The sequence below is a fragment of the Festucalex cinctus genome, chromosome 1, assembly GCF_051991245.1.
Source record: "Festucalex cinctus isolate MCC-2025b chromosome 1, RoL_Fcin_1.0, whole genome shotgun sequence".
Classification (NCBI taxonomy): Eukaryota; Metazoa; Chordata; class Actinopteri; order Syngnathiformes; family Syngnathidae; genus Festucalex; species Festucalex cinctus.
This window is the reverse complement of record NC_135411.1, coordinates 38349701-38375829: the sequence shown is the minus strand read 5'-3', so window position 1 is coordinate 38375829 and position 26129 is coordinate 38349701. Positions and strand designations below refer to the sequence as shown.

The 26129-nt window shown below is 41.7% G+C and overlaps 71 non-coding genes across 71 annotated transcripts; all 71 read left to right on the top strand.

Annotated features, from left to right (window-relative positions):
- Positions 1-519: 519 nt before the first annotated feature.
- trnat-agu (transfer RNA threonine (anticodon AGU)) lies at positions 520-591 on the top strand. The gene has a single exon. It is a non-coding gene; the product is annotated as a tRNA-Thr (tRNA).
- A 161-nt stretch (positions 592-752) lies between these two features.
- Positions 753-825, top strand: trnat-ugu (transfer RNA threonine (anticodon UGU)). The gene has a single exon. It is a non-coding gene; the product is annotated as a tRNA-Thr (tRNA).
- A 161-nt stretch (positions 826-986) lies between these two features.
- On the top strand, positions 987-1059 carry trnat-ugu (transfer RNA threonine (anticodon UGU)). Its single transcript has one exon. It is a non-coding gene; the product is annotated as a tRNA-Thr (tRNA).
- Positions 1060-1611: 552 nt separating this feature from the next.
- trnat-ugu (transfer RNA threonine (anticodon UGU)) lies at positions 1612-1684 on the top strand. The gene has a single exon. It is a non-coding gene; the product is annotated as a tRNA-Thr (tRNA).
- Positions 1685-1847: 163 nt separating this feature from the next.
- trnat-ugu (transfer RNA threonine (anticodon UGU)) lies at positions 1848-1920 on the top strand. The gene has a single exon. It is a non-coding gene; the product is annotated as a tRNA-Thr (tRNA).
- Positions 1921-2551: 631 nt separating this feature from the next.
- trnat-ugu (transfer RNA threonine (anticodon UGU)) lies at positions 2552-2624 on the top strand. Its single transcript has one exon. It is a non-coding gene; the product is annotated as a tRNA-Thr (tRNA).
- A 397-nt stretch (positions 2625-3021) lies between these two features.
- Positions 3022-3094, top strand: trnat-agu (transfer RNA threonine (anticodon AGU)). The gene has a single exon. It is a non-coding gene; the product is annotated as a tRNA-Thr (tRNA).
- A 157-nt stretch (positions 3095-3251) lies between these two features.
- trnat-ugu (transfer RNA threonine (anticodon UGU)) lies at positions 3252-3324 on the top strand. Its single transcript has one exon. It is a non-coding gene; the product is annotated as a tRNA-Thr (tRNA).
- Positions 3325-3877: 553 nt separating this feature from the next.
- Positions 3878-3950, top strand: trnat-ugu (transfer RNA threonine (anticodon UGU)). Its single transcript has one exon. It is a non-coding gene; the product is annotated as a tRNA-Thr (tRNA).
- Positions 3951-4503: 553 nt separating this feature from the next.
- Positions 4504-4576, top strand: trnaa-ugc (transfer RNA alanine (anticodon UGC)). Its single transcript has one exon. It is a non-coding gene; the product is annotated as a tRNA-Ala (tRNA).
- A 163-nt stretch (positions 4577-4739) lies between these two features.
- trnat-ugu (transfer RNA threonine (anticodon UGU)) lies at positions 4740-4812 on the top strand. Its single transcript has one exon. It is a non-coding gene; the product is annotated as a tRNA-Thr (tRNA).
- Positions 4813-5443: 631 nt separating this feature from the next.
- On the top strand, positions 5444-5516 carry trnat-ugu (transfer RNA threonine (anticodon UGU)). Its single transcript has one exon. It is a non-coding gene; the product is annotated as a tRNA-Thr (tRNA).
- Positions 5517-5677: 161 nt separating this feature from the next.
- trnat-agu (transfer RNA threonine (anticodon AGU)) lies at positions 5678-5750 on the top strand. Its single transcript has one exon. It is a non-coding gene; the product is annotated as a tRNA-Thr (tRNA).
- Positions 5751-6144: 394 nt separating this feature from the next.
- trnat-agu (transfer RNA threonine (anticodon AGU)) lies at positions 6145-6217 on the top strand. Its single transcript has one exon. It is a non-coding gene; the product is annotated as a tRNA-Thr (tRNA).
- A 397-nt stretch (positions 6218-6614) lies between these two features.
- trnat-cgu (transfer RNA threonine (anticodon CGU)) lies at positions 6615-6687 on the top strand. The gene has a single exon. It is a non-coding gene; the product is annotated as a tRNA-Thr (tRNA).
- A 319-nt stretch (positions 6688-7006) lies between these two features.
- trnat-ugu (transfer RNA threonine (anticodon UGU)) lies at positions 7007-7079 on the top strand. The gene has a single exon. It is a non-coding gene; the product is annotated as a tRNA-Thr (tRNA).
- Positions 7080-7242: 163 nt separating this feature from the next.
- Positions 7243-7315, top strand: trnat-ugu (transfer RNA threonine (anticodon UGU)). The gene has a single exon. It is a non-coding gene; the product is annotated as a tRNA-Thr (tRNA).
- Positions 7316-7478: 163 nt separating this feature from the next.
- On the top strand, positions 7479-7551 carry trnat-agu (transfer RNA threonine (anticodon AGU)). The gene has a single exon. It is a non-coding gene; the product is annotated as a tRNA-Thr (tRNA).
- Positions 7552-7946: 395 nt separating this feature from the next.
- On the top strand, positions 7947-8019 carry trnat-ugu (transfer RNA threonine (anticodon UGU)). Its single transcript has one exon. It is a non-coding gene; the product is annotated as a tRNA-Thr (tRNA).
- A 633-nt stretch (positions 8020-8652) lies between these two features.
- Positions 8653-8725, top strand: trnat-cgu (transfer RNA threonine (anticodon CGU)). The gene has a single exon. It is a non-coding gene; the product is annotated as a tRNA-Thr (tRNA).
- Positions 8726-8882: 157 nt separating this feature from the next.
- Positions 8883-8955, top strand: trnat-agu (transfer RNA threonine (anticodon AGU)). The gene has a single exon. It is a non-coding gene; the product is annotated as a tRNA-Thr (tRNA).
- Positions 8956-9116: 161 nt separating this feature from the next.
- On the top strand, positions 9117-9189 carry trnat-agu (transfer RNA threonine (anticodon AGU)). Its single transcript has one exon. It is a non-coding gene; the product is annotated as a tRNA-Thr (tRNA).
- Positions 9190-9352: 163 nt separating this feature from the next.
- Positions 9353-9425, top strand: trnat-agu (transfer RNA threonine (anticodon AGU)). Its single transcript has one exon. It is a non-coding gene; the product is annotated as a tRNA-Thr (tRNA).
- A 161-nt stretch (positions 9426-9586) lies between these two features.
- On the top strand, positions 9587-9659 carry trnat-ugu (transfer RNA threonine (anticodon UGU)). The gene has a single exon. It is a non-coding gene; the product is annotated as a tRNA-Thr (tRNA).
- Positions 9660-10057: 398 nt separating this feature from the next.
- trnat-agu (transfer RNA threonine (anticodon AGU)) lies at positions 10058-10130 on the top strand. The gene has a single exon. It is a non-coding gene; the product is annotated as a tRNA-Thr (tRNA).
- Positions 10131-10293: 163 nt separating this feature from the next.
- trnat-cgu (transfer RNA threonine (anticodon CGU)) lies at positions 10294-10366 on the top strand. The gene has a single exon. It is a non-coding gene; the product is annotated as a tRNA-Thr (tRNA).
- A 163-nt stretch (positions 10367-10529) lies between these two features.
- On the top strand, positions 10530-10602 carry trnat-agu (transfer RNA threonine (anticodon AGU)). The gene has a single exon. It is a non-coding gene; the product is annotated as a tRNA-Thr (tRNA).
- A 157-nt stretch (positions 10603-10759) lies between these two features.
- Positions 10760-10832, top strand: trnat-ugu (transfer RNA threonine (anticodon UGU)). Its single transcript has one exon. It is a non-coding gene; the product is annotated as a tRNA-Thr (tRNA).
- Positions 10833-11228: 396 nt separating this feature from the next.
- Positions 11229-11301, top strand: trnat-agu (transfer RNA threonine (anticodon AGU)). Its single transcript has one exon. It is a non-coding gene; the product is annotated as a tRNA-Thr (tRNA).
- A 163-nt stretch (positions 11302-11464) lies between these two features.
- trnat-agu (transfer RNA threonine (anticodon AGU)) lies at positions 11465-11537 on the top strand. Its single transcript has one exon. It is a non-coding gene; the product is annotated as a tRNA-Thr (tRNA).
- Positions 11538-11700: 163 nt separating this feature from the next.
- On the top strand, positions 11701-11773 carry trnat-cgu (transfer RNA threonine (anticodon CGU)). The gene has a single exon. It is a non-coding gene; the product is annotated as a tRNA-Thr (tRNA).
- A 396-nt stretch (positions 11774-12169) lies between these two features.
- Positions 12170-12242, top strand: trnat-agu (transfer RNA threonine (anticodon AGU)). Its single transcript has one exon. It is a non-coding gene; the product is annotated as a tRNA-Thr (tRNA).
- Positions 12243-12405: 163 nt separating this feature from the next.
- On the top strand, positions 12406-12478 carry trnat-cgu (transfer RNA threonine (anticodon CGU)). Its single transcript has one exon. It is a non-coding gene; the product is annotated as a tRNA-Thr (tRNA).
- A 163-nt stretch (positions 12479-12641) lies between these two features.
- Positions 12642-12714, top strand: trnat-agu (transfer RNA threonine (anticodon AGU)). Its single transcript has one exon. It is a non-coding gene; the product is annotated as a tRNA-Thr (tRNA).
- Positions 12715-12871: 157 nt separating this feature from the next.
- Positions 12872-12944, top strand: trnat-ugu (transfer RNA threonine (anticodon UGU)). Its single transcript has one exon. It is a non-coding gene; the product is annotated as a tRNA-Thr (tRNA).
- Positions 12945-13340: 396 nt separating this feature from the next.
- Positions 13341-13413, top strand: trnat-agu (transfer RNA threonine (anticodon AGU)). The gene has a single exon. It is a non-coding gene; the product is annotated as a tRNA-Thr (tRNA).
- Positions 13414-13576: 163 nt separating this feature from the next.
- Positions 13577-13649, top strand: trnat-agu (transfer RNA threonine (anticodon AGU)). Its single transcript has one exon. It is a non-coding gene; the product is annotated as a tRNA-Thr (tRNA).
- Positions 13650-13812: 163 nt separating this feature from the next.
- Positions 13813-13885, top strand: trnat-cgu (transfer RNA threonine (anticodon CGU)). The gene has a single exon. It is a non-coding gene; the product is annotated as a tRNA-Thr (tRNA).
- A 161-nt stretch (positions 13886-14046) lies between these two features.
- On the top strand, positions 14047-14119 carry trnat-cgu (transfer RNA threonine (anticodon CGU)). The gene has a single exon. It is a non-coding gene; the product is annotated as a tRNA-Thr (tRNA).
- Positions 14120-14509: 390 nt separating this feature from the next.
- trnat-agu (transfer RNA threonine (anticodon AGU)) lies at positions 14510-14582 on the top strand. The gene has a single exon. It is a non-coding gene; the product is annotated as a tRNA-Thr (tRNA).
- Positions 14583-14974: 392 nt separating this feature from the next.
- On the top strand, positions 14975-15047 carry trnat-agu (transfer RNA threonine (anticodon AGU)). Its single transcript has one exon. It is a non-coding gene; the product is annotated as a tRNA-Thr (tRNA).
- Positions 15048-15208: 161 nt separating this feature from the next.
- trnat-ugu (transfer RNA threonine (anticodon UGU)) lies at positions 15209-15281 on the top strand. The gene has a single exon. It is a non-coding gene; the product is annotated as a tRNA-Thr (tRNA).
- A 327-nt stretch (positions 15282-15608) lies between these two features.
- Positions 15609-15681, top strand: trnat-ugu (transfer RNA threonine (anticodon UGU)). The gene has a single exon. It is a non-coding gene; the product is annotated as a tRNA-Thr (tRNA).
- A 163-nt stretch (positions 15682-15844) lies between these two features.
- trnat-ugu (transfer RNA threonine (anticodon UGU)) lies at positions 15845-15917 on the top strand. The gene has a single exon. It is a non-coding gene; the product is annotated as a tRNA-Thr (tRNA).
- A 400-nt stretch (positions 15918-16317) lies between these two features.
- Positions 16318-16390, top strand: trnat-cgu (transfer RNA threonine (anticodon CGU)). Its single transcript has one exon. It is a non-coding gene; the product is annotated as a tRNA-Thr (tRNA).
- A 396-nt stretch (positions 16391-16786) lies between these two features.
- trnat-ugu (transfer RNA threonine (anticodon UGU)) lies at positions 16787-16859 on the top strand. Its single transcript has one exon. It is a non-coding gene; the product is annotated as a tRNA-Thr (tRNA).
- A 398-nt stretch (positions 16860-17257) lies between these two features.
- On the top strand, positions 17258-17330 carry trnat-agu (transfer RNA threonine (anticodon AGU)). The gene has a single exon. It is a non-coding gene; the product is annotated as a tRNA-Thr (tRNA).
- A 163-nt stretch (positions 17331-17493) lies between these two features.
- Positions 17494-17566, top strand: trnat-cgu (transfer RNA threonine (anticodon CGU)). The gene has a single exon. It is a non-coding gene; the product is annotated as a tRNA-Thr (tRNA).
- Positions 17567-17727: 161 nt separating this feature from the next.
- Positions 17728-17800, top strand: trnat-cgu (transfer RNA threonine (anticodon CGU)). The gene has a single exon. It is a non-coding gene; the product is annotated as a tRNA-Thr (tRNA).
- Positions 17801-18432: 632 nt separating this feature from the next.
- Positions 18433-18505, top strand: trnat-agu (transfer RNA threonine (anticodon AGU)). Its single transcript has one exon. It is a non-coding gene; the product is annotated as a tRNA-Thr (tRNA).
- A 161-nt stretch (positions 18506-18666) lies between these two features.
- Positions 18667-18739, top strand: trnat-agu (transfer RNA threonine (anticodon AGU)). Its single transcript has one exon. It is a non-coding gene; the product is annotated as a tRNA-Thr (tRNA).
- Positions 18740-18900: 161 nt separating this feature from the next.
- Positions 18901-18973, top strand: trnat-cgu (transfer RNA threonine (anticodon CGU)). Its single transcript has one exon. It is a non-coding gene; the product is annotated as a tRNA-Thr (tRNA).
- A 632-nt stretch (positions 18974-19605) lies between these two features.
- On the top strand, positions 19606-19678 carry trnat-agu (transfer RNA threonine (anticodon AGU)). Its single transcript has one exon. It is a non-coding gene; the product is annotated as a tRNA-Thr (tRNA).
- A 161-nt stretch (positions 19679-19839) lies between these two features.
- trnat-agu (transfer RNA threonine (anticodon AGU)) lies at positions 19840-19912 on the top strand. Its single transcript has one exon. It is a non-coding gene; the product is annotated as a tRNA-Thr (tRNA).
- Positions 19913-20073: 161 nt separating this feature from the next.
- Positions 20074-20146, top strand: trnat-cgu (transfer RNA threonine (anticodon CGU)). Its single transcript has one exon. It is a non-coding gene; the product is annotated as a tRNA-Thr (tRNA).
- Positions 20147-20307: 161 nt separating this feature from the next.
- trnat-agu (transfer RNA threonine (anticodon AGU)) lies at positions 20308-20380 on the top strand. The gene has a single exon. It is a non-coding gene; the product is annotated as a tRNA-Thr (tRNA).
- A 327-nt stretch (positions 20381-20707) lies between these two features.
- On the top strand, positions 20708-20780 carry trnat-ugu (transfer RNA threonine (anticodon UGU)). The gene has a single exon. It is a non-coding gene; the product is annotated as a tRNA-Thr (tRNA).
- A 163-nt stretch (positions 20781-20943) lies between these two features.
- Positions 20944-21016, top strand: trnat-ugu (transfer RNA threonine (anticodon UGU)). Its single transcript has one exon. It is a non-coding gene; the product is annotated as a tRNA-Thr (tRNA).
- Positions 21017-21413: 397 nt separating this feature from the next.
- trnat-cgu (transfer RNA threonine (anticodon CGU)) lies at positions 21414-21486 on the top strand. The gene has a single exon. It is a non-coding gene; the product is annotated as a tRNA-Thr (tRNA).
- Positions 21487-22353: 867 nt separating this feature from the next.
- On the top strand, positions 22354-22426 carry trnat-agu (transfer RNA threonine (anticodon AGU)). The gene has a single exon. It is a non-coding gene; the product is annotated as a tRNA-Thr (tRNA).
- A 163-nt stretch (positions 22427-22589) lies between these two features.
- Positions 22590-22662, top strand: trnat-cgu (transfer RNA threonine (anticodon CGU)). The gene has a single exon. It is a non-coding gene; the product is annotated as a tRNA-Thr (tRNA).
- A 161-nt stretch (positions 22663-22823) lies between these two features.
- Positions 22824-22896, top strand: trnat-agu (transfer RNA threonine (anticodon AGU)). Its single transcript has one exon. It is a non-coding gene; the product is annotated as a tRNA-Thr (tRNA).
- Positions 22897-23294: 398 nt separating this feature from the next.
- Positions 23295-23367, top strand: trnat-agu (transfer RNA threonine (anticodon AGU)). Its single transcript has one exon. It is a non-coding gene; the product is annotated as a tRNA-Thr (tRNA).
- A 163-nt stretch (positions 23368-23530) lies between these two features.
- Positions 23531-23603, top strand: trnat-cgu (transfer RNA threonine (anticodon CGU)). Its single transcript has one exon. It is a non-coding gene; the product is annotated as a tRNA-Thr (tRNA).
- A 161-nt stretch (positions 23604-23764) lies between these two features.
- Positions 23765-23837, top strand: trnat-agu (transfer RNA threonine (anticodon AGU)). The gene has a single exon. It is a non-coding gene; the product is annotated as a tRNA-Thr (tRNA).
- A 161-nt stretch (positions 23838-23998) lies between these two features.
- Positions 23999-24072, top strand: trnat-ugu (transfer RNA threonine (anticodon UGU)). Its single transcript has one exon. It is a non-coding gene; the product is annotated as a tRNA-Thr (tRNA).
- Positions 24073-24234: 162 nt separating this feature from the next.
- trnat-agu (transfer RNA threonine (anticodon AGU)) lies at positions 24235-24307 on the top strand. Its single transcript has one exon. It is a non-coding gene; the product is annotated as a tRNA-Thr (tRNA).
- A 161-nt stretch (positions 24308-24468) lies between these two features.
- On the top strand, positions 24469-24541 carry trnat-ugu (transfer RNA threonine (anticodon UGU)). The gene has a single exon. It is a non-coding gene; the product is annotated as a tRNA-Thr (tRNA).
- Positions 24542-24939: 398 nt separating this feature from the next.
- trnat-agu (transfer RNA threonine (anticodon AGU)) lies at positions 24940-25012 on the top strand. Its single transcript has one exon. It is a non-coding gene; the product is annotated as a tRNA-Thr (tRNA).
- Positions 25013-25175: 163 nt separating this feature from the next.
- On the top strand, positions 25176-25248 carry trnat-cgu (transfer RNA threonine (anticodon CGU)). Its single transcript has one exon. It is a non-coding gene; the product is annotated as a tRNA-Thr (tRNA).
- Positions 25249-25878: 630 nt separating this feature from the next.
- Positions 25879-25951, top strand: trnat-ugu (transfer RNA threonine (anticodon UGU)). The gene has a single exon. It is a non-coding gene; the product is annotated as a tRNA-Thr (tRNA).
- The last annotated feature ends 178 nt before the right edge of the window (positions 25952-26129 follow it).

The following is a 26129-nucleotide window of genomic DNA, read 5'->3' as shown; positions in this document are numbered from 1 at the left end:
CAGAACCCGGTTAATTTGCTGTTTTTAAGGTTATGTTACCTCAACAGCCAGGACTTGTACCTCAGTGGTTAGAGTACTGGTCTAGTAAACCAGGGGTAGTGAGTTCTATTCTCACCTGAGCCTGTCAAGAACTGTTTGAATCCAACAATGAAGTTCAAATGTTGGGTAGTACTACTGTGTTTCTGGGTATGTGCAACTTAATACCTACTAATCAGATGACTGTTTCATGCAAGCCAGAACCCGGTTAATTTGCAGTTTTTAAGGTTATGTTACCTCAGCAGCGAGGCCTTTTAGCTCAGTGGTGAGAGTACTCTTTAGTAAACCAGGGGTCGTGAGTTCAATTCTCACCTGGGCCTTTCAGGTGTTTTTTGACTACAACAATGAAGTGCAGATGTTGGGTCGTACTATTGTGTTTTAGCGTATCCGAGACTTAATACCTACTAATCAGATGACTGTTTAGAATGCAAACCAGAACCCGGTTAATTTGCTGTTTTTAAGGTTATGTTACTTCAACAGCCAGGCCTTGTAGCTCAGTGGTAGAGTACTGGTCTAGTACACCAGGGGTCGTGAGTTCAATTCTCACCTGGGCCTTTCGTGGGTTGTTTGAATGCAGCAATAAAGTGCAGATGTTGGGAAGTACAACTGTGTTTTGGGGTATCTACGATTTTATACCTACGAATCAGATAACTGTTTAATGCAAGCCAGAATCCGGTTAATTTGCTGTTTTTAAGGTTATGTTACCTTTACAAGCAGGCCTTGTAGCTCAGTGGTTAGAGCACTGGTCTTGTAAACCAGGGGTCGTGAGTTCAATTCTCACCGGGGTCTTTCATGGGTTGTTTGTATACAGCAATAAAGTGCAGATGCTGGGAAGTACTACTGTGTTTTGGGGTATCAACGATTTTATACCTACGAATCAGATAACTGTTTAATGCAAGCCAGAACCCGGTTAATTTGCTGTTTTTAAGGTTATGTTACCTTTACAAGCAGGCCTTGTAGCTCAGTGGTTAGAGCACTGGTCTTGTAAACCAGGGGTCGTGAGTTCAGTTCTCACCTGGTCCTATCAGGGATTGTTTGAATACAAAAATGACGTGCAGATGTTGGGTCATACTGATGTGTTTTAGGGTAACTGCGACTTAATACCTACTAATCAGATGACTGTTTAATGCAAGCCAGAACCAGGTTAATTTGCTGTTTTTAAGGTTATGTTACATCAACAGCCAGGCCTTGTAGCTTGTGGTTAGAGTACTGGTCTATTAAACCAGGTGTCGTGAGTTCAATTCTCACCTGGGCCTATCAGGGATTGTTTGAATACTGCAATGAAGTGCAATGTTGGGTCGTACTATTGTGCTCAAGGGTATCTGTGACTTAATACCTACTAATCCGATGACTGTTTAGAAGGCAAACCAGAACTAGTAAACCAGGGGTCGTGAGTTCAATTATCACCTGGCCTTTCATCGATTGTTTGAAGACAGCAATAAAGTGCAGATGTTGGGAAGTACTACTGTGTTTTGGGGTATCTTCGATTTTATACCTACGAATCAGATGACTGTTTAATGCAAGCCAGAACCCGGTTAATTTGCTGTTTTTAAGGTTATGTTACCTTTGCAAGCAGGCCTTGTAGCTCAGTGGTTAGAACACTGGTCTTGTAAACCAGGGGTCGTGAATTCAATTCTCACCTGGGCCTATCAGGGATTGTTTGAATACAAAACCGACATGCAGATGTTGGGTCATACTGTTGATTTTTAGGGTATCTGCGACTGAATACCTACTAATCAGATGACTGTGGTTAATGCAAGCCAGAACCCGGTTAATTTTCTGTTTTTAAGGTTATGTTACTTCAACAGGCAGGCCTTGTAGCTCAGTGGTTAGAGCACTGGTCTTGTAAACCAGGGGTTGTGAGTTCAATTCTCACCTAGGCCTATCAGTGATTTTTTGAATACATCAATGAAGTGCAGGTGTTGCATAGTACTACTGTGTTTTAGGGTCTCTGCGACTTTATCCCGACTAATCAGATTACTGTATTTAATGCAAACCAGAACCCGGTTAATTTGCTGTTTTTAACGTTTTGTTACCTTACCAGGCAGTCCTTGTAGCTCAGTGGTTAGAGCACTGGTCTAGTAAACCAGGGGTTGTGACTTCAATTCTCACCTGGGCCTTTCAGGGATTGTTTGATTACAACAATGAAGTGCAGATGTTGGTTGGTACAACTGTGTTTTAGGGTATCCGCGACTTAATACCTACTAATCAGATGACAGTTTGGAGTTCAAACCAGGACCCGGTTAATTTGCTGTTTTTAAGGTTATGTTACATAAACAGCCAGTCCTTGTAGCTCAGTGGTTAGAGTACTGGTCTCGTACCAGGGGTCGTGAGTTCAATTCTCACCTGGGCCTTTCATGGATTGTTTGAATACAGCAATAAAGTGCAGATGTTGGGAAGTACTTCTGTGTTTTGGGGTATCTACGATTTTATACCTACGAATCAGATAACTGTTTAATGCAAGCCAGAATCCGGTTAATTTGCTGTTTTTAAGGTTATCTTACCTTTACCAGCAGTCCTTGTAGCTCAGTGGTTAGAGCACTGGTCTTGTAAACCAGGGGTCGTGAGTTCAATTCTCACCTGGGCCTATCAGGGATTGTTTGAATATAACAATGAAGTGCAGATGTTGGGTCATACTGGTGTTTTTTAGGGTATCTGCGACTTAACACCTACGAATCAGATGACTGTTTAATGCAAGCCAGAACCAGGTTAATTTGCTGTTTTTAAGGTTATGTTACATCAACAGCCAGACCTTGTAGGTCAGTGGTTAGAGTACTGGTCTAGTAAACCAGGGGTAGTGAGTTCAATTCTCACCTGGGCCTATAAGGTATTGTTTGAATACAGCAATGAAGTGCAGATGTTGGGTCGTACTATTGTGTTTTAGCGTATCCGCGACTTAATACCTACTAATCAGATGACTGTTTGTTATGCAAACCAGAACCCGGTTAATTTGCTGTTTTTAAGGTTATGTTACATCAACAGCCAGGCCTTGTAGCTCAGTGGTTAGAGTACTGGTCTAGTAAACCAGGGGTCGTGAGTTCAATTCTCACCTGGGCCTATCATGGATTGTTTTAATACAGCAATAAAGTGCAGATGTTGGGAAGTACTACTGTGTTTTGGGGTATCTACGATTTTATACCTACGAATCAGATGTTTAATGCAAGCCAGAATCCGGTTAATTTGCTGTTTTTAAGGTTATGTTACCTTTGCAAGCAGGCCTTGTAGCTCAGTGGTTAGAGCACTGGTCTTGTAAACCAGGGGTCGTGAGTTCAATTCTTACCTGGGCCTATCAGGGATTGTTTGATTACAACAATGAAGTGCAGATGTTGGGTCATACTGTTGTTTTTTAGGGTGTTTGCGACTTAACACCTACAAATCAGATGACTGTTTAATGCAAGCCAGAACCCGGTTAATTTGCTGTTTTTAAGGTTATGTTACGTCAACAGCCAGGCCTTGTAGCTAGTGGTTAGAGTACTGGTCTATTAAACCAGGTGTCGTGAGTTCAATTCTCACCTGGGCCTATCAGGGATTGTTTGAATACAGCAATGAAGTGCAGATGTTGGGTCGTACTATTGTGTTCAAGGGTATCTGTGACTTAATACCTACTAATCAGATGACTGTTTAGAAGGCAAACCAGAACTAGTAAACCAGGGGTCGTGAGTTCAATTATCACCTGGCCTTTCATCGATTGTTTGAAGACAGCAATAAAGTGCAGATGTTGGGAAGTACTACTGTGTTTTGGGGTATCTTCGATTTTATACCTACGAATCAGCTAACTGTTTAATGCAAGCCAGAATCCGGTTAATTTGCTGTTTTTAAGGTTATGTTACCTTTGCAAGCAGGCCTTGTAGCTCAGTGGTTAGAGCACTGGTCTTGTAAACCAGGGGTCGTGAGTTCAATTCTTACCTGGGCCTATCAGGGATTGTTTGATTACAACAATGAAGTGCAGATGTTGGGTCATACTGTTGTTTTTTAGGGTGTTTGCGACTTAACACCTACAAATCAGATGACTGTTTAATGCAAGCCAGAACCCGGTTAATTTGCTGTTTTTAAGGTTATGTTACGTCAACAGCCAGGCCTTGTAGCTAGTGGTTAGAGTACTGGTCTATTAAACCAGGTGTCGTGAGTTCAATTCTCACCTGGGCCTATCAGGGATTGTTTGAATACAGCAATGAAGTGCAGATGTTGGGTCGTACTATTGTGTTCAAGGGTATCTGTGACTTAATACCTACTAATCAGATGACTGTTTAGAAGGCAAACCAGAACTAGTAAACCAGGGGTCGTGAGTTCAATTATCACCTGGCCTTTCATCGATTGTTTGAAGACAGCAATAAAGTGCAGATGTTGGGAAGTACTACTGTGTTTTGGGGTATCTTCGATTTTATACCTACGAATCAGCTAACTGTTTAATGCAAGCCAGAACCCGGTTAATTTGCTGTTTTTAAGGTTATGTTACCTTTGCAAGCAGGCCTTGTAGCTCAGTGGTTAGAACACTGGTCTTGCAAACCAGGGGTCGTGAATTCAAATCTCACCTGGGCCTATCAGGGATTTTTTGAATACAAAACCGACATGCAGATGTTGGGTCATACTGTTGATTTTTAGGGTATCTGCGACTGAATACCTACTAATCAGATGACTGTGTTTAATGCAAGCCAGAACCCGGTTAATTTTCTGTTTTTAAGGTTATGTTACTTCAACAGCCAGGCCTTGTAGCTCAGTGGTTAGAGCACTGGTCTTGTAAACCAGGGGTTGTGAGTTCAATTCTCACCTAGGACTATCAGTGATTTTTTGAATACATCAATGAAGTGCAGGTGTTGCGTAGTACTACTGTGTTTTAGGGTCTCTGCGACTTTATCCCGACTAATCAGATTACTGTATTTAATGCAAACCAGAACCCGGTTAATTTGCTGTTTTTAACGTTTTGTTACCTTACCAGGCAGGCCTTGTAGCTCAGTGGTTAGAACACTGGTCTAGTAAACCAGGGGTTGTGACTTCAATTCTCACCTGGGCCTTTCAGGGATTGTTTGATTACAACAATGAAGTGCAGATGTTGGTTGGTACAACTGTGTTTTAGGGTATCCGCGACTTAATACCTACTAATCAGATGACAGTTTGGAATTCAAACCAGGACCCGGTTAATTTGCTGTTTTTAAGGTTATGTTACATCAACAGCCAGTCCTTGTAGCTCAGTGGTTAGAGTACTGGTCTAGTACCAGGGGTCGTGAGTTCAATTCTCACCTGGGCCTTTCATGGATTGTTTGAATACAGCAATAAAGTGCAGATGTTGGGAAGTACTACTGTGTTTTGGGGTATCTACGATTTTATACCTACGAATCAGATAACTGTTTAATGCAAGCCAGAATCCGGTTAATTTGCTGTTTTTAAGGTTATCTTACCTTTGCCAGCAGGCCTTGTAGCTCAGTGGTTAGAGCACTGGTCTTGTAAACCAGGGGTCGTGAGTTCAATTCTCACCTGGGCCTATCAGGGATTGTTTGAATATAACAATGAAGTGCAGATGTTGGGTCATACTGGTGTTTTTTAGGGTATCTGCGACTTAACACCTACTAATCAGATGACTGTTTAATGCAAGCCAGAACCAGGTTAATTTGCTGTTTTTAAGGTTATGTTACCTCAATAGCCAGGCCTTATAGCTCAGTGGTTAGAGTACTGGTCTAGTAAACAAGGGGTCGTGAGTTCAATTCTCACCTGGGCCTATCAGGGATTGTTTGAATATAACAATGAAGTGCAGATGTTGGGTCATACTGATGTTTTTTAGGGTATCTGCGACTTAACACCTACTGATCAGATGACTGTTTAATGCGAGCCAGAACCAGGTTAATTTGCTGTTTTTAAGGTTATGTTACCTCAATAGCCAGGCCTTATAGCTCAGTGGTTAGAGTACTGGTCTAGTAACCCGGGGGTCGTGAGTTCAATTCTCACCTGGGCCTATCAGTGATTGTTTGAATACAGCAATGAAGTGCAGATGTTGGGTCGTACTTTTGTGTTTTTGCGTATCCGCGACTTAATACCTACTAATCAGATGACTGTTTATGCAAACCAGAACACGGTTAATTTGCTGTTTTTAAGGTTATGTTACATCAACAGCCAGGCCTTGTAGCTCAGTGGTTAGAGTACTGGTCTAGTAAACCAGGGGTCGTGAGTTCAATTCTCACCTGGGGCTATAATGTATTGTTTTAATACAGCAATAAAGTGCAGATGTTGGGAAGTACTACAGTGTTTTGGGGTATCTACGATTTTATACCTACGAATCAGATAACTGTTTAATGCGAGCCAGAATCCGGTTAATTTGCTGTTTTTAAGGTTATGTTACCTTTGCAAGCAGGACTTGTAGCTCAGTGGTTAGAGCACTGGTCTTGTAAACCAAGGGTCGTGAGTTCAATTCTTCACTGGGCCTATCAGGGATTGTTTGAATACAACAATGAAGTGCAGATGTTGGTTGGTACAACTGTGTTTAAGGGTATCCGCGACGTAATACCTATTAATCAGATGACGGTTTATAATGCAAACCAGAACTCGGTTAATTTGCTGTTTTTTAGGTTATGTTACTTAAGCAGCCAGGCTTTGTAGCTCAGTGGTTAGAGCACTGGTCTCGTAAACCAGGGGTCGTGAGTTCAATTCTCACCTGGGCCTATCAGAGATTGTTTGAATACAGCATTGAAGTGCAGATGTTCGGTCATACTGATGTTTTTAGGGTATCTGCGACTTAATACCTACTAATCAGATGACTGTTTAGAAGGCAAACCAGAACTAGTAAACCAGGGGTCGTGAGTTCAATTATCACCTGGCCTTTCATCGATTGTTTGAAGACAGCAATAAAGTGCAGATGTTGGGAAGTACTACTGTGTTTTGGGGTATCTTCGATTTTATACCTACGAATCAGATAACTGTTTAATGCAAGCCAGAACCCGGTTAATTTGCTGTTTTTAAGGTTATGTTACCTTTGCAAGCAGGCCTTGTAGCTCAGTGGTTAGAACACTGGTCTTGTAAACCAGGGGTCGTGAATTCAATTCTCACCTGGGCCTATCAGGGATTGTTTGAATACAAAACCGACATGCAGATGTTGGGTCATACTGTTGATTTTTAGGGTATCTGCGACTGAATACCTACTAATCAGATGACTGTGTTTAATGCAAGCCAGAACCCGGTTAATTTTCTGTTTTTAAGGTTATGTTACTTCAACAGCCAGGCCTTGTAGCTCAGTGGTTAGAGCACTGGTCTTGTAAACCAGGGGTTGTGAGTTCAATTCTCACCTAGGCCTATCAGTGATTTTTTGAATACATCAATGAAGTGCAGGTGTTGCATAGTACTACTGTGTTTTAGGGTCTCTGCGACTTTATCCCGACTAATCAGATTACTGTATTTAATGCAAACCAGAACCCGGTTAATTTGCTGTTTTTAACGTTTTGTTACCTTACCAGGCAGGCCTTGTAGCTCAGTGGTTAGGGCACTGGTCTAGTAAACCAGGGGTTGTGACTTCAATTCTCACCTGGGCCTTTCAGGGATTGTTTGATTACAACAATGAAGTGCAGATGTTGGTTGGTACAACTGTGTTTTAGGGTATCCGCGACTTAATACCTACTAATCAGATGACAGTTTGGAATTCAAACCAGGACCCGGTTAATTTGCTGTTTTTAAGGTTATGTTACATCAACAGCCAGTCCTTGTAGCTCAGTGGTTAGAGTACTGGTCTAGTACCAGGGGTCGTGAGTTCAATTCTCACCTGGGCCTTTCATGGATTGTTTGAATACAGCAATAAAGTGCAGATGTTGGGAAGTACTACTGTGTTTTGGGGTATCTACGATTTTATACCTACGAATCAGATAACTGTTTAATGCAAGCCAGAATCCGGTTAATTTGCTGTTTTTAAGGTTATCTTACCTTTGCCAGCAGGCCTTGTAGCTCAGTGGTTAGAGCACTGGTCTTGTAAACCAGGGGTCGTGAGTTCAATTCTCACCTGGGCCTATCAGGGATTGTTTGAATATAACAATGAAGTGCAGATGTTGGGTCATACTGGTGTTTTTTAGGGTATCTGCGACTTAACACCTACTAATCAGATGACTGTTTAATGCAAGCCAGAACCAGGTTAATTTGCTGTTTTTAAGGTTATGTTACATCAACAGCCAGACCTTGTAGGTCAGTGGTTAGAGTACTGGTCTAGTAAACCAGTGGTAGTGAGTTCAATTCTCACCTGGGCCTATAAGGTATTGTTTGAATACAGCAATGAAGTGCAGATGTTGGGTCGTACTATTGTGTTTTAGCGTATCCGCGACTTAATACCTACTAATCAGATGACTGTTTGTTATGCAAACCAGAACCCGGTTAATTTGCTGTTTTTAACGTTTTGTTACCTTACCAGGCAGGCCTTGTAGCTCAGTGGTTAGAGCACTGGTCAAGTAAACCAGGGGTTGTGACTTCAATTCTCACCTGGGCCTTTCAGGGATTGTTTGATTACAACAATGTAGTGCAGATGTTGGTTGGTACAACTGTGTTTAAGGGTATCCGCGACTTAATACCTATTAATCAGATGACGGTTTATAATGCAAACCAGAACTCGGTTAATTTGCTGTTTTTTAGGTTATGTTACTTAAGGTGCCAGGCTTTGTAGCTCAGTGGTTAGAGCACTGGTCTCGTAAACCAGGGGTCGTGAGTTCAATTCTCACCTGGGCCTATCAGAGATTGTTTGAATACAGCATTGAAGTGCAGATGTTGGGTCATACTGATGTTTTTTAGGGTATCTGCGACTTAATACCTACTAATCAGATGACTAATGCAAGCCAGAACCCGGTTAATTTGCTGTTTTTAAGGTTATGTTACCTCAACAGCCAGGCCTTGTAGCTCAGTGGTTAGAGTACTGGTCTAGTAAACCAGGGGTACTGAGTTCAATTCTCACCTGGGCCTATCAGGGATTGTTTGAATATAACAATGAAGTGCAGATGTTGGGTCAAACTGATGTTTTTTAGTGTATCTGCGACTTAACACCTACTAATCAGATGACTGTTTAATGCAAGCCAGAACCAGGTTAATTTGCTGTTTTTAAGGTTATGTTACATCAACAGCCAGGCCTTGTAGCTCAGTGGTTAGAGTACTGGTCTAGTAAACCAGGGGTAGTGAGTTCAATTCTCACCTGGGCCTATCAGGGATTGTTTGAATACAGCAATGAAGTGCAGATGTTGGGTCGTACTATTGTGTTTTAGCGTATCCGCGACTTAATACCTACTAATCAGATGACTGTTTGAAATGCAAACCAGAACCCGGTTAATTTGCTGTTTTTAAGGTTATGTTACATCAACAGCCAAGCCTTGTAGCTCAGTGGTTAGAGTACTGGTCTAGTAAACCAGGGGTCGTGAGTTCAATTCTCACCTGGGCCTTTCATGGATTGTTTGAATACAGCAATAAAGTGTAGATGTTGGGAAGTACTACTGTGTTTCGGGGTATCTACGATTTTATACCTACGAATCAGATAACTGTTTAATGCAAGCCAGAATCCGGTTAATTTGCTGTTTTTAAGGTTATGTTACCTTTGCAAGCAAGCCTTGTAGCTCAGTGGTTAGAGCACTGGTCTTGTAAACCAGTGGTCGTGAGTTCAATTCTTACCTGGGCCTATCAGGGATTGTTTAAATACAACAATGAAGTGCAGATGTTGGGTCATACTGACGTTTTTTAGGGTGTTTGCGACTTAACACCTACAAATCAGATGACTGTGTTTAATGCAAGCCAGAACCCGGTTAATTTGCTGTTTTTAAGGTTATGTTACGTCAACAGCCAGGCCTTGTAGCTAGTGGTTAGAGTACTGGTCTATTAAACCAGGTGTCGTGAGTTCAATTCTCACCTGGGCCTATCAGGGATTGTTTGAATACAGCAATGAAGTGCAGATGTTGGGTCGTACTCTTGTGTTCAAGGGTATCTGTGACTTAATACCTACTAATCAGATGACTGTTTATAATGCAAACCAGAACCCGGTTAATTTGCTGTTTTTAACGTTTTGTTACCTTACCAGGCAGGCCTTGTAGCTCAGTGGTTAGAGCACTGGTCTAGTAAACCAGGGGTTGTGACTTCAATTCTCACCTGGGCCTTTCAGGGATTGTTTGATTACAACAATGAAGTGCAGATGTTGGTTGGTACAACTGTGTTTAAGGGTATCCGCGACTTAATACCTATTAATCAGATGATGGTTTATAATGCAAACCAGAACTCGGTTAATTTGCTGTTTTTTAGGTTATGTTACTTAAGCAGCCAGGCTTTGTAGCTCAGTGGTTAGAGCACTGGTCTCGTAAACCAGGGGTCGTGAGTTCAATTCTCACCTGGGCCTATCAGAGATTCTTTGAATACAGCATTGAAGTGCAGATGTTGGATCATACTGATATTTTTTAGGGTATCTGCGACTTAATACCTACTAATCAGATGACTGTTTGTTATGCAAACCAGAACCCGGTTAATTTGCTGTTTTTAAGGTTATGTTACATCAACAGGCAGGCCTTGTAGCTCAGTGGTTAGAGTACTGGTCTAGTAAACCAGGGGTCGTGAGTTCAATTCTCACCTGGACCTATCATGGATTGTTTTAATACAGCAATAAAGTGCAGATGTTGGGAAGTACTACTGTGTTTTGGGGTATCTACGATTTTATACCTACGAATCAGATGTTTAATGCAAGCCAGAATCCGGTTAATTTGCTGTTTTTAAGGTTATGTTACCTTTGCAAGCAGGCCTTGTAGCTCAGTGGTTAGAGCACTGGTCTTGTAAACCAGGGGTCGTGAGTTCAATTCTTACCTGGGCCTATCAGGGATTGTTTGAATACAACAATGAAGTGCAGATGTTGGGTCATACTGACATTTTTTAGGGTGTTTGCGACTTAACACCTACAAATCAGATGACTGTTTAATGCAAGCCAGAACCCGGTTAATTTGCTGTTTTTAAGGTTATGTTACATCAACAGCCAGGCCTTGTAGCTCGTGGTTAGAGTACTGGTCTATTAAACCAGGTGTCGTGAGTTCAATTCTCACCTGGGCCTATCAGGGATTGTTTGAATACAGCAATGAAGTGCAGATGTTGGGTCGTACTATTGTGTTCAAGGGTATCTGTGACTTAATACGTACTAATCAGATGATTGTTTATAATGCAAACCAGAACCCGGTTAATTTGCTGTTTTTAACGTTTTGTTACCTTACCAGGCAGGCCTTGTAGCTCAGTGGTTAGAGCACTGGTCTAGTAAACCAGGGGTTGTGACTTCAATTCTCACCTGGGCCTTTCAGGGATTGTTTGATTACAACAATGAAGTGCAGATGTTGGTTGGTACAACTGTGTTTAAGGGTATCCGCGACTAAATACCTACTAATCAGATGACTGTTTGGAATGCAAACCAGAACCCGGTTAATTTGCTGTTTTTAAGGTTATGTTACATCAACAGTCAGGCCTTGTAGCTCAGTGGTTAGAGTACTGGTCTAGTAAACCAGGGGTCGTGAGTTCAATTCTCACCTGGGCCATTCAGGGATTGTTTGATTACAACAATGAAGTGCAGATGTTGGTTGGTACAACTGTGTTTAAGGGTATCCGCGACTTAATACCTATTAATCAGATGACGGTTTATAATGCAAACCAGAACTCGGTTAATTTGCTGTTTTTTAGGTTATGTTACTTAAGCAGCCAGGCTTTGTAGCTCAGTGGTTAGAGCACTGGTCTCGTAAACCAGGGGTAGTGAGTTCAATTCTCACCTCGGCCTATCAGAGATTGTTTTAATACAACATTGAAGTGCAGATGTTGGGTCTTACTGATATTTTTTAGGGTATCTGCGACTTAATACCTACTAATCAGATGACTGTTTAATGCAAGCCAGAACCCGGTTAATTTGCTGTTTTTAAGGTTATGTTACGTCAACAGCCAGGCCTTGTAGCTAGTGGTTAGAGTACTGGTCTATTAAACCAGGTGTCGTGAGTTCAATTCTCACCTGGGCCTATCAGGGATTGTTTGAATACAGCAATGAAGTGCAGATGTTGGGTCGTACTCTTGTGTTCAAGGGTATCTGTGACTTAATACCTACTAATCAGATGACTGTTTATAATGCAAACCAGAACCCGGTTAATTTGCTGTTTTTAACGTTTTGTTACCTTACCAGGCAGGCCTTGTAGCTCAGTGGTTAGAGCACTGGTCTAGTAAACCAGGGGTTGTGACTTCAATTCTCACCTGGGCCTTTCAGGGATTGTTTGATTACAACAATGAAGTGCAGATGTTGGTTGGTACAACTGTGTTTAAGGGTATCCGCGACTTAATACCTATTAATCAGATGATGGTTTATAATGCAAACCAGAACTCGGTTAATTTGCTGTTTTTTAGGTTATGTTACTTAAGCAGCCAGGCTTTGTAGCTCAGTGGTTAGAGCACTGGTCTCGTAAACCAGGGGTCGTGAGTTCAATTCTCACCTGGGCCTATCAGAGATTCTTTGAATACAGCATTGAAGTGCAGATGTTGGATCATACTGATATTTTTTAGGGTATCTGCGACTTAATACCTACTAATCAGATGACTGTTTGTTATGCAAACCAGAACCCGGTTAATTTGCTGTTTTTAAGGTTATGTTACATCAACAGGCAGGCCTTGTAGCTCAGTGGTTAGAGTACTGGTCTAGTAAACCAGGGGTCGTGAGTTCAATTCTCACCTGGACCTATCATGGATTGTTTTAATACAGCAATAAAGTGCAGATGTTGGGAAGTACTACTGTGTTTTGGGGTATCTACGATTTTATACCTACGAATCAGATGTTTAATGCAAGCCAGAATCCGGTTAATTTGCTGTTTTTAAGGTTATGTTACCTTTGCAAGCAGGCCTTGTAGCTCAGTGGTTAGAGCACTGGTCTTGTAAACCAGGGGTCGTGAGTTCAATTCTTACCTGGGCCTATCAGGGATTGTTTGAATACAACAATGAAGTGCAGATGTTGGGTCATACTGACATTTTTTAGGGTGTTTGCGACTTAACACCTACAAATCAGATGACTGTTTAATGCAAGCCAGAACCCGGTTAATTTGCTGTTTTTAAGGTTATGTTACATCAACAGCCAGGCCTTGTAGCTCGTGGTTAGAGTACTGGTCTATTAAACCAGGTGTCGTGAGTTCAATTCTCACCTGGGCCTATCAGGGATTGTTTGAATACAGCAATGAAGTGCAGATGTTGGGTCGTACTATTGTGTTCAAGGGTATCTGTGACTTAATACGTACTAATCAGATGATTGTTTATAATGCAAACCAGAACCCGGTTAATTTGCTGTTTTTAACGTTTTGTTACCTTACCAGGCAGGCCTTGTAGCTCAGTGGTTAGAGCACTGGTCTAGTAAACCAGGGGTTGTGACTTCAATTCTCACCTGGGCCTTTCAGGGATTGTTTGATTACAACAATGAAGTGCAGATGTTGGTTGGTACAACTGTGTTTAAGGGTATCCGCGACTTAATACCTACTAATCAGATGACTGTTTGGAATGCAAACCAGAACCCGGTTAATTTGCTGTTTTTAAGGTTATGTTACATCAACAGTCAGGCCTTGTAGCTCAGTGGTTAGAGTACTGGTCTAGTAAACCAGGGGTCGTGAGTTCAATTCTCACCTGGGCCATTCAGGGATTGTTTGATTACAACAATGAAGTGCAGATGTTGGTTGGTACAACTGTGTTTAAGGGTATCCGCGACTTAATACCTATTAATCAGATGACGGTTTATAATGCAAACCAGAACTCGGTTAATTTGCTGTTTTTTAGGTTATGTTACTTAAGCAGCCAGGCTTTGTAGCTCAGTGGTTAGAGCACTGGTCTCGTAAACCAGGGGTAGTGAGTTCAATTCTCACCTGGGCCTATCAGAGATTGTTTTAATACAACATTGAAGTGCAGATGTTGGGTCTTACTGATATTTTTTAGGGTATCTGCGACTTAATACCAACTAATCAGATGACTGTTTAATGCAAGCCAGAACCCGGTTAATTTGCTGTTTTTAAGGTTATGTTAACTCAACAGCCAGGCCTTGTAGCTCAGTGGTTAGAGCACTGGTCTCGTAAACCAGGGGTCGTGAGTTCAATTCTCACCTGGGCCTATCAGAGATTGTTTGAATACAGCATTGAAGTGCAGATGTTGGGTCATACTGATGTTTTTTAGGGTATCTGCGACTTAATACCTACTAATCAGATGACTGTTTAATGCAAGCCAGGACCAGGTTAATTTGCTGTTTTTAAGGTTATGTTACATCAACAGCCAGGCCTCTCAGTGGTTAGAGTACTGGTCTAGTAAACCAGGGGTAGTGAGTTCAATTCTCACCTGGGCCTATCAGGGATTGTTTGAATATAACAATGAAGTGCAGATGTTGGGCCATACTGATGTTTTTTATGGTATCTGCGACTTAACACCTACGAATCAGATGACTGTTTAATGCAAGCCAGGACCAGGTTAATTTGCTGTTTTTAAGGTTATGTTACCTCAACAGCCAGGCCTTATAGCTCAGTGGTTAGAGTACTGGTCTAGTAAACCAGGGGTCGTGAGTTCAATTCTCACCTGGGCCTATCAGGGATTGTTTGAATATAACAATGAAGTGCAGATGTTGGGCCATACTGATGTTTTTTATGGTAACTGCGACTTAACACCTACGAATCAGATGACTGTTTAATGCAAGCCAGGACCAGGTTAATTTGCTGTTTTTAAGGTTATGTTACATCAACAGCCAGGCCTCTCAGTGGTTAGAGTACTGGTCTAGTAAACCAGGGGTAGTGAGTTCAATTCTCACCTGGGCCTATCAGGGATTGTTTGAATACAGCAATGAAGTGCAGATGTTGGGTCGTACTATTGTGTTTTAGCGTATCCGCGACTTAATACCTACTAATCAGATGACTGTTTGGAATGCAAACCAGAACCCGGTTAATTTGCTGTTTTTAAGGTTATGTTACATCAACAGCCAGGCCTTGTAGCTCAGTGGTTAGAGTACTGGTCTAGTAAACCAGGGGTCGTGAGTTCAATTCTCACCTGGGCCTTTCATGGATTGTTTGAATACAGCAATAAAGTGCAGATGTTGGGAAGTACTACTGTGTTTTGGGGTATCTACGATTTTATACCTACGAATCAGATAACTGTTTAATGCAAGCCAGAATCCGGTTAATTTGCTGTTTTTAAGGTTATGTTACCTTTGCAAGGAAGCCTTGTAGCTCAGTGGTTAGAGCACTGGTCTTGTAAACCAGGGGTCGTGAGTTCAAGTCTTACCTGGGCCTATCGGGGATTGTTTGAATACAGCAATGAAGTGCAGATGTTGGGTCGTACTATTGTGTTCAAGGGTATCTGTGACTTAATACCTACTAATCAGATGACTGTTTAGAAGGCAAACCAGAACCAGAACTAGTAAACCAGGGGTCGTGAGTTCAATTATCACCTGGGCCTTTCATCGATTGTTTGAAGACAGCAATAAAGTGCAGGTGTTGGGAAGTACTACTGTGTTTTGGGGTATCTACGATTTTATACCTACGAATCAGATAACTGTTTAATGCAAGCCAGAACCCGGTTAATTTGCTGTTTTTAAGGTTATGTTACCTTTGCAAGCAGGCCTTGTAGCTCAGTGGTTAGAACACTGGTCTTGTAAACCATGGGTTGTGAGTTCAATTCTCACCTGGGCCTATCAGGGGTTGTTTAAATACAAAAACGGCGTGCAGATGTTGGGTCATACTGATGTTTTTTAGTGTATCTGCGACTGAATACCTACTAATCAGATGACTGTGTTTAATGCAAGCCAGAACCCGGTTAATTTTCTGTTTTTAAGGTTATGTTACTTCAACAGCCAGGCCTTGTAGCTCAGTGGTTAGAGTACTGGTCTTGTAAACCAGGGGTTGTGAGTTCAATTCTCACCTAGGCCTATCAGTGATTGTTTGAATACATCAATGAAGTGCAGGTGTTGCATAGTACTACTGTGTTTTAGGGTCTCTGCGACTTTATCCCGACTAATCAGATGACTGTGTTTAATGCAAACCAGAACCCGGTTAATTTGCTGTTTTTAACGTTTTGTTACCTTACCAGGCAGGCCTTGTAGCTCAGTCGTTAGAGCACTGGTTTAGTAAACCAGGGGTTCTGACTTCAATTCTCACCTGGGCCTTTCAGGGATTGCTTGATTACAACAATGAAGTGCAGATGTTGGTTGGTACAACTGTGTTTTAGGGTATCCGCGACTTAATACCTATTAATCAGATGACTGTTTATAATGCAAAACCAGAACTCGGTTAATTTGCTGTTTTTTAGGTTATGTTACCTCAGCAGCCAGGCTTTGTAGCTCAGTGGTTAGAGCACTGGTCTCGTAAGCCAGGGGTCGTGAGTTCAATTCTCACCTGGGCCTATCAGAGATTTTTTTGAATACAGCATTGAAGTGCAGATGTTGGGTCATACTGATGTTTTTTAGGGTATCTGCGACTTAATACCTACTAATCAGATGACTGTTTAATGCAAGCCAGAACCCGGTTAATTTGCTGTTTTTAAGGTTATGTTACCTCAACAGCCAGGCCTTATAGCTCAGTGGTTAGACTACTGGTCTAGTAAACCGGGGGTCGTGAGTTCAATTCTCACCTGGGCCTATCAGAGATTTTTTTAATACAGCATTGAAGTGCAGATGTTGGGTCATACTGATGTTTTTTAGGGTATCTACGACTTAATACCTACTAATCAGATAACTGTTTAATGCAAGCCAGAATCCGGTTAATTTGCTGTTTTTAAGGTTATGTTTCCTTTGCAAGCAATCCTTGTAGCTCAGTGGTTAGAGCACTGGTCTTGTAAACCAGGGGTCGTGAGTTCAATTCTTACCTGGGCCTATCAGGGATTGTTTGAATACAACAATGAAGTGCAGATGTTGGGTCATACTGACGTTTTTTAGGGTGTTTGCGACTTAACACCTACAAATCAGATGACTGTTTATAATGCAAGCCAGAACCCGGTAAATTTGCTGTTTTTAAGGTTATGTTACGTCAACAGCCAGGCCTTGTAGCTAGTGGTTAGAGTACTGGTCTATTAAACCAGGTGTCGTGAGTTCAATTCTCACTTGGGCCTGTCAGGGATTGTTTGAATACAGCAATGAAGTGCAGATGTTGGGTCGTACTATTGTGTTCAAGGGTATCTGTGACTTAATACCTACTAATCAGATGACTGTTTATAATGCAAACCAGAACCCGGTTAATTTGCTGTTTTTAACGTTTTGTTACCTTACCAGGCAGGCCTTGTAGCTCAGTGGTTAGAGCACTGGTCTAGTAAACCAGGGGCTGTGACTTCAATTCTCACCTGGGCCTTTCAGGGATTGTTTGATTAAAACAATGAAGTGCAGATGTTGGTTGGTACAACTGTGTTTAAGGGTATCCGCGACTTAACACCTATTAATCAGATGACGTGTTATAATGCAAACCAGAACTCGGTTAATTTGCTGTTTTTTAGGTTATGTTACTTAAGCAGCCAGGCTTTGTAGCTCAGTGGTTAGAGCACTGGTCTCGTAAACCAGGGGTCGTGAGTTCAATTCTCACCTGGGCCTATCAGAGATTGTTTTAATACAGCAATAAAGTGCAGATGTTGGGAAGTACTACTGTGTTTTGGGGTATCTACGATTTTATACCTACGAATCAGATAACTGTTTAATGCAAACCAGAACTCGGTTAATTTGCTGTTTTTTAGGTTATGTTACTTAAGCAGCCAGGCTTTGTAGCTCAGTGGTTAGAGCACTGGTCTCGTAAACCAGGGGTCGTGAGTTCAATTCTCACCTGGGCCTATCAGAGATTGTTTGAATACAACATTGAAGTGCAGATGTTGGGTCATACCGATGTTTTTTAGGGTATCTGCGACTTCATACCTACTAATCAGATGACTGTTTAATGCAAGCCAGAACCCGGTTAATTTGCTGTTTTTAAGGTTATGTTACCTCAACAGCCAGGCCTTGTAGCTCAGTGGTTAGAGTACTGGTCTAGTAAAACAGGGGTAGTGAGTTAAATTCTCACCTGGGCCTATCAGGGATTGTTTGAATACAGCAATGAAGTGCAGATGTTGGGTCGTACTATTGTGTTTTAGCGTATCCGCGACTTAATACCTACTAATCAGATGACTGTTTGGAATGCAAACCAGAACCCGGTTAATTTGCTGTTTTTAAGGTTATGTTACGTCAACAGCCAGGCCTTGTAGCTAGTGGTTAGAGTACTGGTCTATTAAACCAGGTGTCGTGAGTTCAATTCTCACCTGGGCCTATCAGGGATTGTTTGAATACAGCAATGAAGTGCAGATGTTGGGTCGTACTATTGAGTTCAAGGGTATCTGTGACTAAATACCTACTAATCAGATCACTGTTTATAATGCAAACCAGAACCCGGTTAATTTGCTGTTTTTAACGTTTTGTTACCTTACCAGGCAGGCCTTGTAGCTCAGTGGTTAGAGCACTGGTCTAGTAAACCAGGGGTTGTGACTTCAATTCTCACCTGGGCCTTTCAAGGATTGTTTGATTACAACAATGAAGTGCAGTTGTTGGTTGGTACAACTGTGTTTAAGGGTATCCGCGACTTAATACCTACTAATCAGATGACTGTTTAATGCAAGCCAGAACCCGGTTAATTTGCTGTTTTTAAGGTTATGTTACCTCAACAGCCAGGCCTTATAGCTCAGTGGTTAGAGTACTGGTCTAGTAAACCAGGTGTCGTGAGTTCAATTCTCACCTGGGCCTATCATGGATTGTTTTAATACAACAATAAAGTGCAGATGTTGGGAAGTACTACTGTGTTTTGGGGTATCTACGATTTTATACCTACGAATCAGATGACTGTTTAATGCAAACCAGAACTCGGTTAATTTGCTGTTTTTTAGGTTATGTTACTTAAGCAGCCAGGCTTTGTAGCTCAGTGGTTAGAGCACTGGTCTCGTAAACCAGGGGTCGTGAGTTCAATTCTCACCTGGGCCTATCAGAGATTGTTTGAATACAACATTGAAGTGCAGATGTTGGGTCATACCGATGTTTTTTAGGGTATCTGCGACTTCATACCTACTAATCAGATGACTGTTTAATGCAAGCCAGAACCCGGTTAATTTGCTGTTTTTAAGGTTATGTTACCTCAACAGCCAGGCCTTGTAGCTCAGTGGTTAGAGTACTGGTCTAGTAAAACAGGGGTAGTGAGTTCTATTCTCACCTTGGCCTATCAGGGATTGTTTGAATACAGCAATGAAGTGCAGATGTTGGGTCGTACTATTGTGTTTTAGCGTATCCGCGACTTAATACCTACTAATCAGATGACTGTTTGGAATGCAAACCAGAACCCGGTTAATTTGCTGTTTTTAAGGTTATGTTACGTCAACAGCCAGGCCTTGTAGCTAGTGGTTAGAGTACTGGTCTATTAAACCAGGTGTCGTGAGTTCAATTCTCACCTGGGCCTATCAGGGATTGTTTGAATACAGCAATGAAGTGCAGATGTTGGGTCGTACTATTGTGTTCAAGGGTATCTGTTACTAAATACCTACTAATCAGATCACTGTTTATAATGCAAACCAGAACCCGGTTAATTTGCTGTTTTTAACGTTTTGTTACCTTACCAGGCAGGCCTTGTAGCTCAGTGGTTAGAGCACTGGTCTAGTAAACCAGGGGTTGTGACTTCAATTCTCACCTGGGCCTTTCAAGGATTGTTTGATTACAACAATGAAGTGCAGATGTTGGTTGGTACAACTGTGTTTAAGGGTATCCGCGACTTAATACCTACTAATCAGATGACTGTTTAATGCAAGCCAGAACCCGGTTAATTTGCTGTTTTTAAGGTTATGTTACCTCAACAGCCAGGCCTTATAGCTCAGTGGTTAGAGTACTGGTCTAGTAAACCAGGTGTCGTGAGTTCAATTCTCACCTGGGCCTATCATGGATTGTTTTAATACAGCAATAAAGTGCAGATGTTGGGAAGTACTACTGTGTTTTGGGGTATCTACGATTTTATACCTACGAATCAGATGACTGTTTAATGCAAACCAGAACTCGGTTAATTTGCTCTTTTTTAGGTTATGTTACTTAAGCAGCCAGGCTTTGTAGCTCAGTGGTTAGAGCACTGGTCTCGTAAACCAGGGGTCGTGAGTTCAATTCTCACCTGGGCCTTTCAAGGATTGTTTGATTACAACAATGAAGTGCAGATGTTGGTTGGTACAACTGTGTTTAAGGGTATCCGCGACTTAATACCTACTAATCAGATGACTGTTTAATGCAAGCCAGAACCCGGTTAATTTGCTGTTTTTAAGGTTATGTTACCTCAACAGCCAGGCCTTATAGCTCAGTGGTTAGAGTACTGGTCTAGTAAACCAGGTGTCGTGAGTTCAATTCTCACCTGGGCCTATCATGGATTGTTTGAATACAGCAATGAAGTGCAGATGTTGGGTCGTACTATTGTGTTCAAGGGTATCTGTGACTTAATACCTACTAATCAGTTGACTGTTTAGAAGGCAAACCAGAACCAGAACTAGTAAACCAGGGGTCGTGAGTTCAATTATCACCTGGGCCTTTCATCGATTGTTTGAAGACAGCAATAAAGTGCAGGTGTTGGGAAGTACTACTGTGTTTTGGGGTATCTACGATTTTATACCTACGAATCAGATAACTGTTTAATGCAAGCCAGAACCCGGTTAATTTGCTGTTTTTAAGGTTATGTTACCTTTGCAAGCAGGCCTTGTAGCTCAGTGGTTAGAACACTGGTCTTGTAAACCATGGGTCGTGAGTTCAATTCTCACCTGGGCCTATCAGGGGTTGTTTAAATACAAAAACGACGTGCAGATGTTGGGTCATACTGATGTTTTTTAGTGTATCTGCGACTGAATACCTACTAATCAGATGACTGTGTTTAATGCAAGCCAGAACCCGGTAAATTTTCTGTTTTTAAGGTTATGTTACTTCAACAGCCAGGCCTTGTAGCTCAGTGGTTAGAGCACTGGTCTTGTAAACCAGGGGTTGTGAGTTCAATTCTCACCTAGGCCTATCAGTGTTTGTTTGAATACATCAATGAAGTGCAGGTGTTGCATAGTACTACTGTGTTTTAGGGTCTCTGCGACTTTATCCCGACTAATCAGATGACTGTGTTTAATGCAAACCAGAACCCGGTTAATTTGCTGTTTTTAACGTTTTTTTACCTTACCAGGCAGGCCTTGTAGCTCAGTGGTTAGAGCACTGGTTTAGTAAACCAGGTGTTGTGACTTCAATTCTCACCTGGGCCCTTCAGGGATTGTTTAATTACAACAATGAAGTGCAGATGTTGGTTGGTACAACTGTGTTTTAGGGTATCCGCGACTTAATACCTATTAATCAGATGACTGTTTATGCAAAACCAGAACTCGGTTAATTTGCTGTTTTTTAGGTTATGTTACCTAAGCAGCCAGGCTTTGTAGCTCAGTGGTTAGAGCACTGGTCTCGTAATCCAGGGGTCGTGAGTTCAATTCTCACCTGGGCCTATCAGAGATTTTTTTGAATACAGCATTGAAGTGCAGATGTTGGGTCATACTGATGTTTTTTAGGGTATCTGCGACTTAATATCTACTAATCAGATGACTGTTTAATGCAAGCCAGAACCCGGTTAATTTGCTGTTTTTAATGTTATGTTACCTCAACAGCCAGGCCTTATAGCTCAGTGGTTAGACTACTGGTCTAGTAAACCGGGGGTCGTGAGTTCAATTCTCACCTGGGCCTATCAGAGATTTTTTTGAATACAGCATTGAAGTGCAGATGTTGGGTCATACTGATGTTTTTTAGGGTATCTGCGACTTAATACCTACTAATCAGATAACTGTTTAATGCAAGCCAGAATCCGGTTAACTTGCTGTTTTTAAGGTTATGTTACCTTTGCAAGCAATCCTTGTAGCTCAGTGGTTAGAGCACTGGTCTTGTAAACCAGGGTCGTGAGTTCAATTCTTACCTGGGCCTATCAGGGATTGTTTGAATACAACAATGAAGTGCAGATGTTGGGTCATACTGACGTTTTTTAGGGTGTTTGCGACTTAACACCTACAAATCAGATGACTGTTTATAATGCAAGCCAGAACCCGGTAAATTTGCTGTTTTTAAGGTTATGTTACGTTAACAGCCAGGCCTTGTAGCTAGTGGTTAGAGTACTGGTCTATTAAACCAGGTGTCGTGAGTTCAATTCTCACCTGGGCCTATCAGGGATTGTTTGAATACAGCAATGAAGTGCAGATGTTGGGTCGTACTATTGTGTTCAAGGGTATCTGTGACTTAATACCTACTAATCAGATGACTGTTTATAATGCAAACCAGAACCCGGTTAATTTGCTGTTTTTAACGTTTTGTTACCTTACCAGGCAGGCCTTGTAGCTCAGTGGTTAGAGCACTGGTCTAGTAAGCCAGGGGTTGTGACTTCAATTCTCACCTGGGCCTTTCAGGGATTGTTTGATTACAACAATGAAGTGCAGATGTTGGTTGGTACAACTGTGTTTAAGGGTATCCGTGACTTAATACCTATTAATCAGATGACGGTTTATAATGCAAACCAGAACTCGGTTAATTTGCTGTTTTTTAGGTTATGTTAATTAAGCAGCCAGGCTTTGTAGCTCAGTGGTTAGAGCACTGGTCTCGTAAACCAGGGGTCGTGAGTTCAATTCTCACCTGGGCCTATCAGAGATTGTTTGAATACAGCATTGAAGTGCAGATGTTGGGTCATCCTGATATTTTTTAGGGTATCTGCGACTTAATACCTACTAATCAGATGACTGTTTAATGCAAGCCAGAACCCGGTTAATTTGCTGTTTTTAAGGTTATGTTACCTCAACAGCCAGGCCTTATAGCTCAGTGGTTAGAGTACTGGTCTAGTAAACCAGGGGTCGTGAGTTCAATTCTTACCTGGGCCTATCAGGGAGTGTTTGAATACAACAATGAAGTGCAGATGTTGGGTCATACTGACGTTTTTTAGGGTGTTTGCGACTTAACACCTACAAATCAGATGACTGTTTATAATGCAAGCCAGAACCCGGTAAATTTGCTGTTTTTAAGGTTATGTTACGTTAACAGCCAGGCCTTGTAGCTAGTGGTTAGAGTACTGGTCTATTAAACCAGGTGTCGTGAGTTCAATTCTCACCTGGGCCTATCAGGGATTGTTTGAATACAGCAATGAAGTGCAGATGTTGGGTCGTACTATTGTGTTCAAGGGTATCTGTGACTTAATACCTACTAATCAGTTGACTGTTTATAATGCAAACCAGAACCCGGTTAATTTGCTGTTTTTAACGTTTTGTTACCTTACCAGGCAGGCCTTGTAGCTCAGTGGTTAGAGCACTGGTCTAGTAAACCAGGGGTTGTGACTTCAATTCTCACCTGGGCCTTTCAGGGATTGTTTGATTACAACAATGAAGTGCAGATGTTGGTTGGTACAACTGTGTTTAAGGGTATCCGCGACTTAATACCTATTAATCAGATGACGGTTTATAATGCAAACCAGAACTCGGTTAATTTGCTGTTTTTTAGGTTATGTTACTTACGCAGCCAGGCTTTGTAGCTCAGTGGTTAGAGCACTGGTCTCGTAAACCAGGGGTCGTGAGTTCAATTCTCACCTGGGCCTATCAGAGATTGTTTGAATACAGCATTGAAGTGCAGATGTTGGGTCATCCTGATATTTTTTAGGGTATCTGCGACTTAATACCTACTAATCAGATGACTGTTTAATGCAAGCCAGAACCCGGTTAATTTGCTGTTTTTAAGGTTATGTTACCTCAACAGCCAAGCCTTATAGCTCAGTGGTTAGAGTACTGGTCTAGTAAACCAGGGGTCGTGAGTTCAATTCTCACCTGGGCCTATCAGGGATTGTTTGCATATAACAACGAAGTGCAGATGTTGGGTCATACTGATGTTTTTTAGGGTATCTGCGACTTAACACCTACTAATCAGATGACTGTTTAATGCAAGCCGCAACCAGGTTAATTTGCTGTTTTTAAGGTTATGTTACATCAACAGCCAGGGATTGTAGCTCAGTGGTTAGAGTACTGGTCTTGTAAACCAGGGGTAGTGAGTTCAATTCTCACCTGGGCCTATCAGGGATTGTTTGAATACAGCAATGAAGTGCAGATGTTGGGTCGTACTATTGTGTTTTAGCGTATCCGCGACTTAATACCTACTAATCAGATGACTGTTTGGAATGCAAACCAGAACCCGGTTAATTTGCTGTTTTTAAGGTTATGTTACATCAACAGTCAGGCCTTGTAGCTCAGTGGTTAGAGTACTGGTCTAGTAAACCAGGGGTCTTGAGTTCAATTCTCACCTGGGCTTTTCATGGATTGTTTGAATACAGCAATAAAGTGCAGATGTTGGGAAGTACTACTGTGTTTTGGGGTATCTACGATTTTATACCTACGAATCAGATAACTGTTTAATGTAAGCCAGAATCCGGTTAATTTGCTGTTTTTAAGGTTATGTTACCTTTGCAAGCAAGCCTAGTAGCTCAGTGGTTAGAGCACTGGTCTTGTAAACCAGGGGTCGTGAGTTCAATTCTTACCTGGGCCTATCAGGGATTGTTTGAATACAACAATGAAGTGCAGATGTTGGGTCATACTGACGTTTTTTAGGGTGTTTGCGACTTAACACCTACAAATCAGATGACTGTGTATAATGCAAGCCAGAACCCGGTTAATTTGCTGTTTTTAAGGTTATGTTACGTCAACAGCCAGGCCTTGTAGCTAGTGGTTAGAGTACTGGTCTATTAAACCAAGTGTCGTGAGTTCAATTCTCACCTGGGCCTATCAGGGGTTGTTTGAATACAGCAATGAAGTGCAGATGTTGGGTCGTACTATTGTGTTCAAGGGTATCTGTGACTTAATACCGACTAATCAGATGACTGTTTATAATGCAAACCAGAACCCGGTTAATTTGCTGTTTTTAACGTTTTGTTACCTTACCAGGCAGGCCTTGTAGCTCAGTGGTTAGAGCACTGGTCTAGTAAACCAGGGGTTGTGACTTCAATTCTCACCTGGGCCTTTCAGGGATTGTTTGATTACAACAATGAAGTGCAGATGTTGGTTGGTACAACTGTGTTTAAGGGTATCCGCGACTTAATACCTATTAATCAGATGACGGTTTATAATGCAAACCAGAACTCGGTTAATTTGCTGTTTTTTAGGTTATGTTACTTAAGCAGCCAGGCTTTGTAGCTCAGTGGTTAGAGCACTGGTCTCGTAAACCAGGGGTCGTGAGTTCAATTCTCACCTGGGCCTATCAGAGATTGTTTGAATACAACATTGAAGTGCAGATGTTGGCTCATACTGATATTTTTTAGGGTATCTGCGACTTAATACCTACTAATCAGATGACTGTTTAATGCAAGCCAGAACCCGGTTAATTTGCTGTTTTTAAGGTTATGTTACCTCAACAGCCAGGCCTTGTAGCGCAGTGGTTAGAGTACTGGTCTAGTAAACCAGGGGTAGTGAGTTCAATTCTCACCTGGGCCTATCAGGGATTGGTTGAATATAACAATGAAGTGCAGATGTTGGGTCATACTGATATTTTTTAGGGTATCTGCGACTTAATACCTACTAATCAGATGACTGTTTAATGCAAGCCAGAACCCGGTTAATTTGCTGTTTTTAAGGTTATGTTACGTCAATAGCCAGGCCTTGTAGCTAGTGGTTAGAGTACTGGTCTATTAAACCAGGTGTCGTGAGTTCAATTCTCACCTGGGCCTTTCAGGGATTGTTTGATTACAACAATGAAGTGCAGATGTTGGTTGGTACAACTGTGTTTAAGGGTATCCGCGACTTAATACCTATTAATCAGATGACGGTTTATAATGAAAGCCAGAACCCGGTTAATTTTCTGTTTTTAAGGTTATGTTACTTCAACAGCCAGGCCTTGTAGTTCAGTGGTTAGAGCACTGGTCTTGTAAACCAGGGGTTGTGAGTTCAATTCTCACTTAGGCCTATCAGTGATTGTTTGAATACATCAATGAAGTGTAGGTGTTGCATAGTACTACTGTGTTTTAGGGTCTCTGCGACTTTATCCCGACTAATCAGATGACTGTATTTAATGCAAACCAGAACCCGGTTAATTTGCTGTTTTTAACGTTTTGTTACCTTACCAGGCAGGCCTTGTAGCTCAG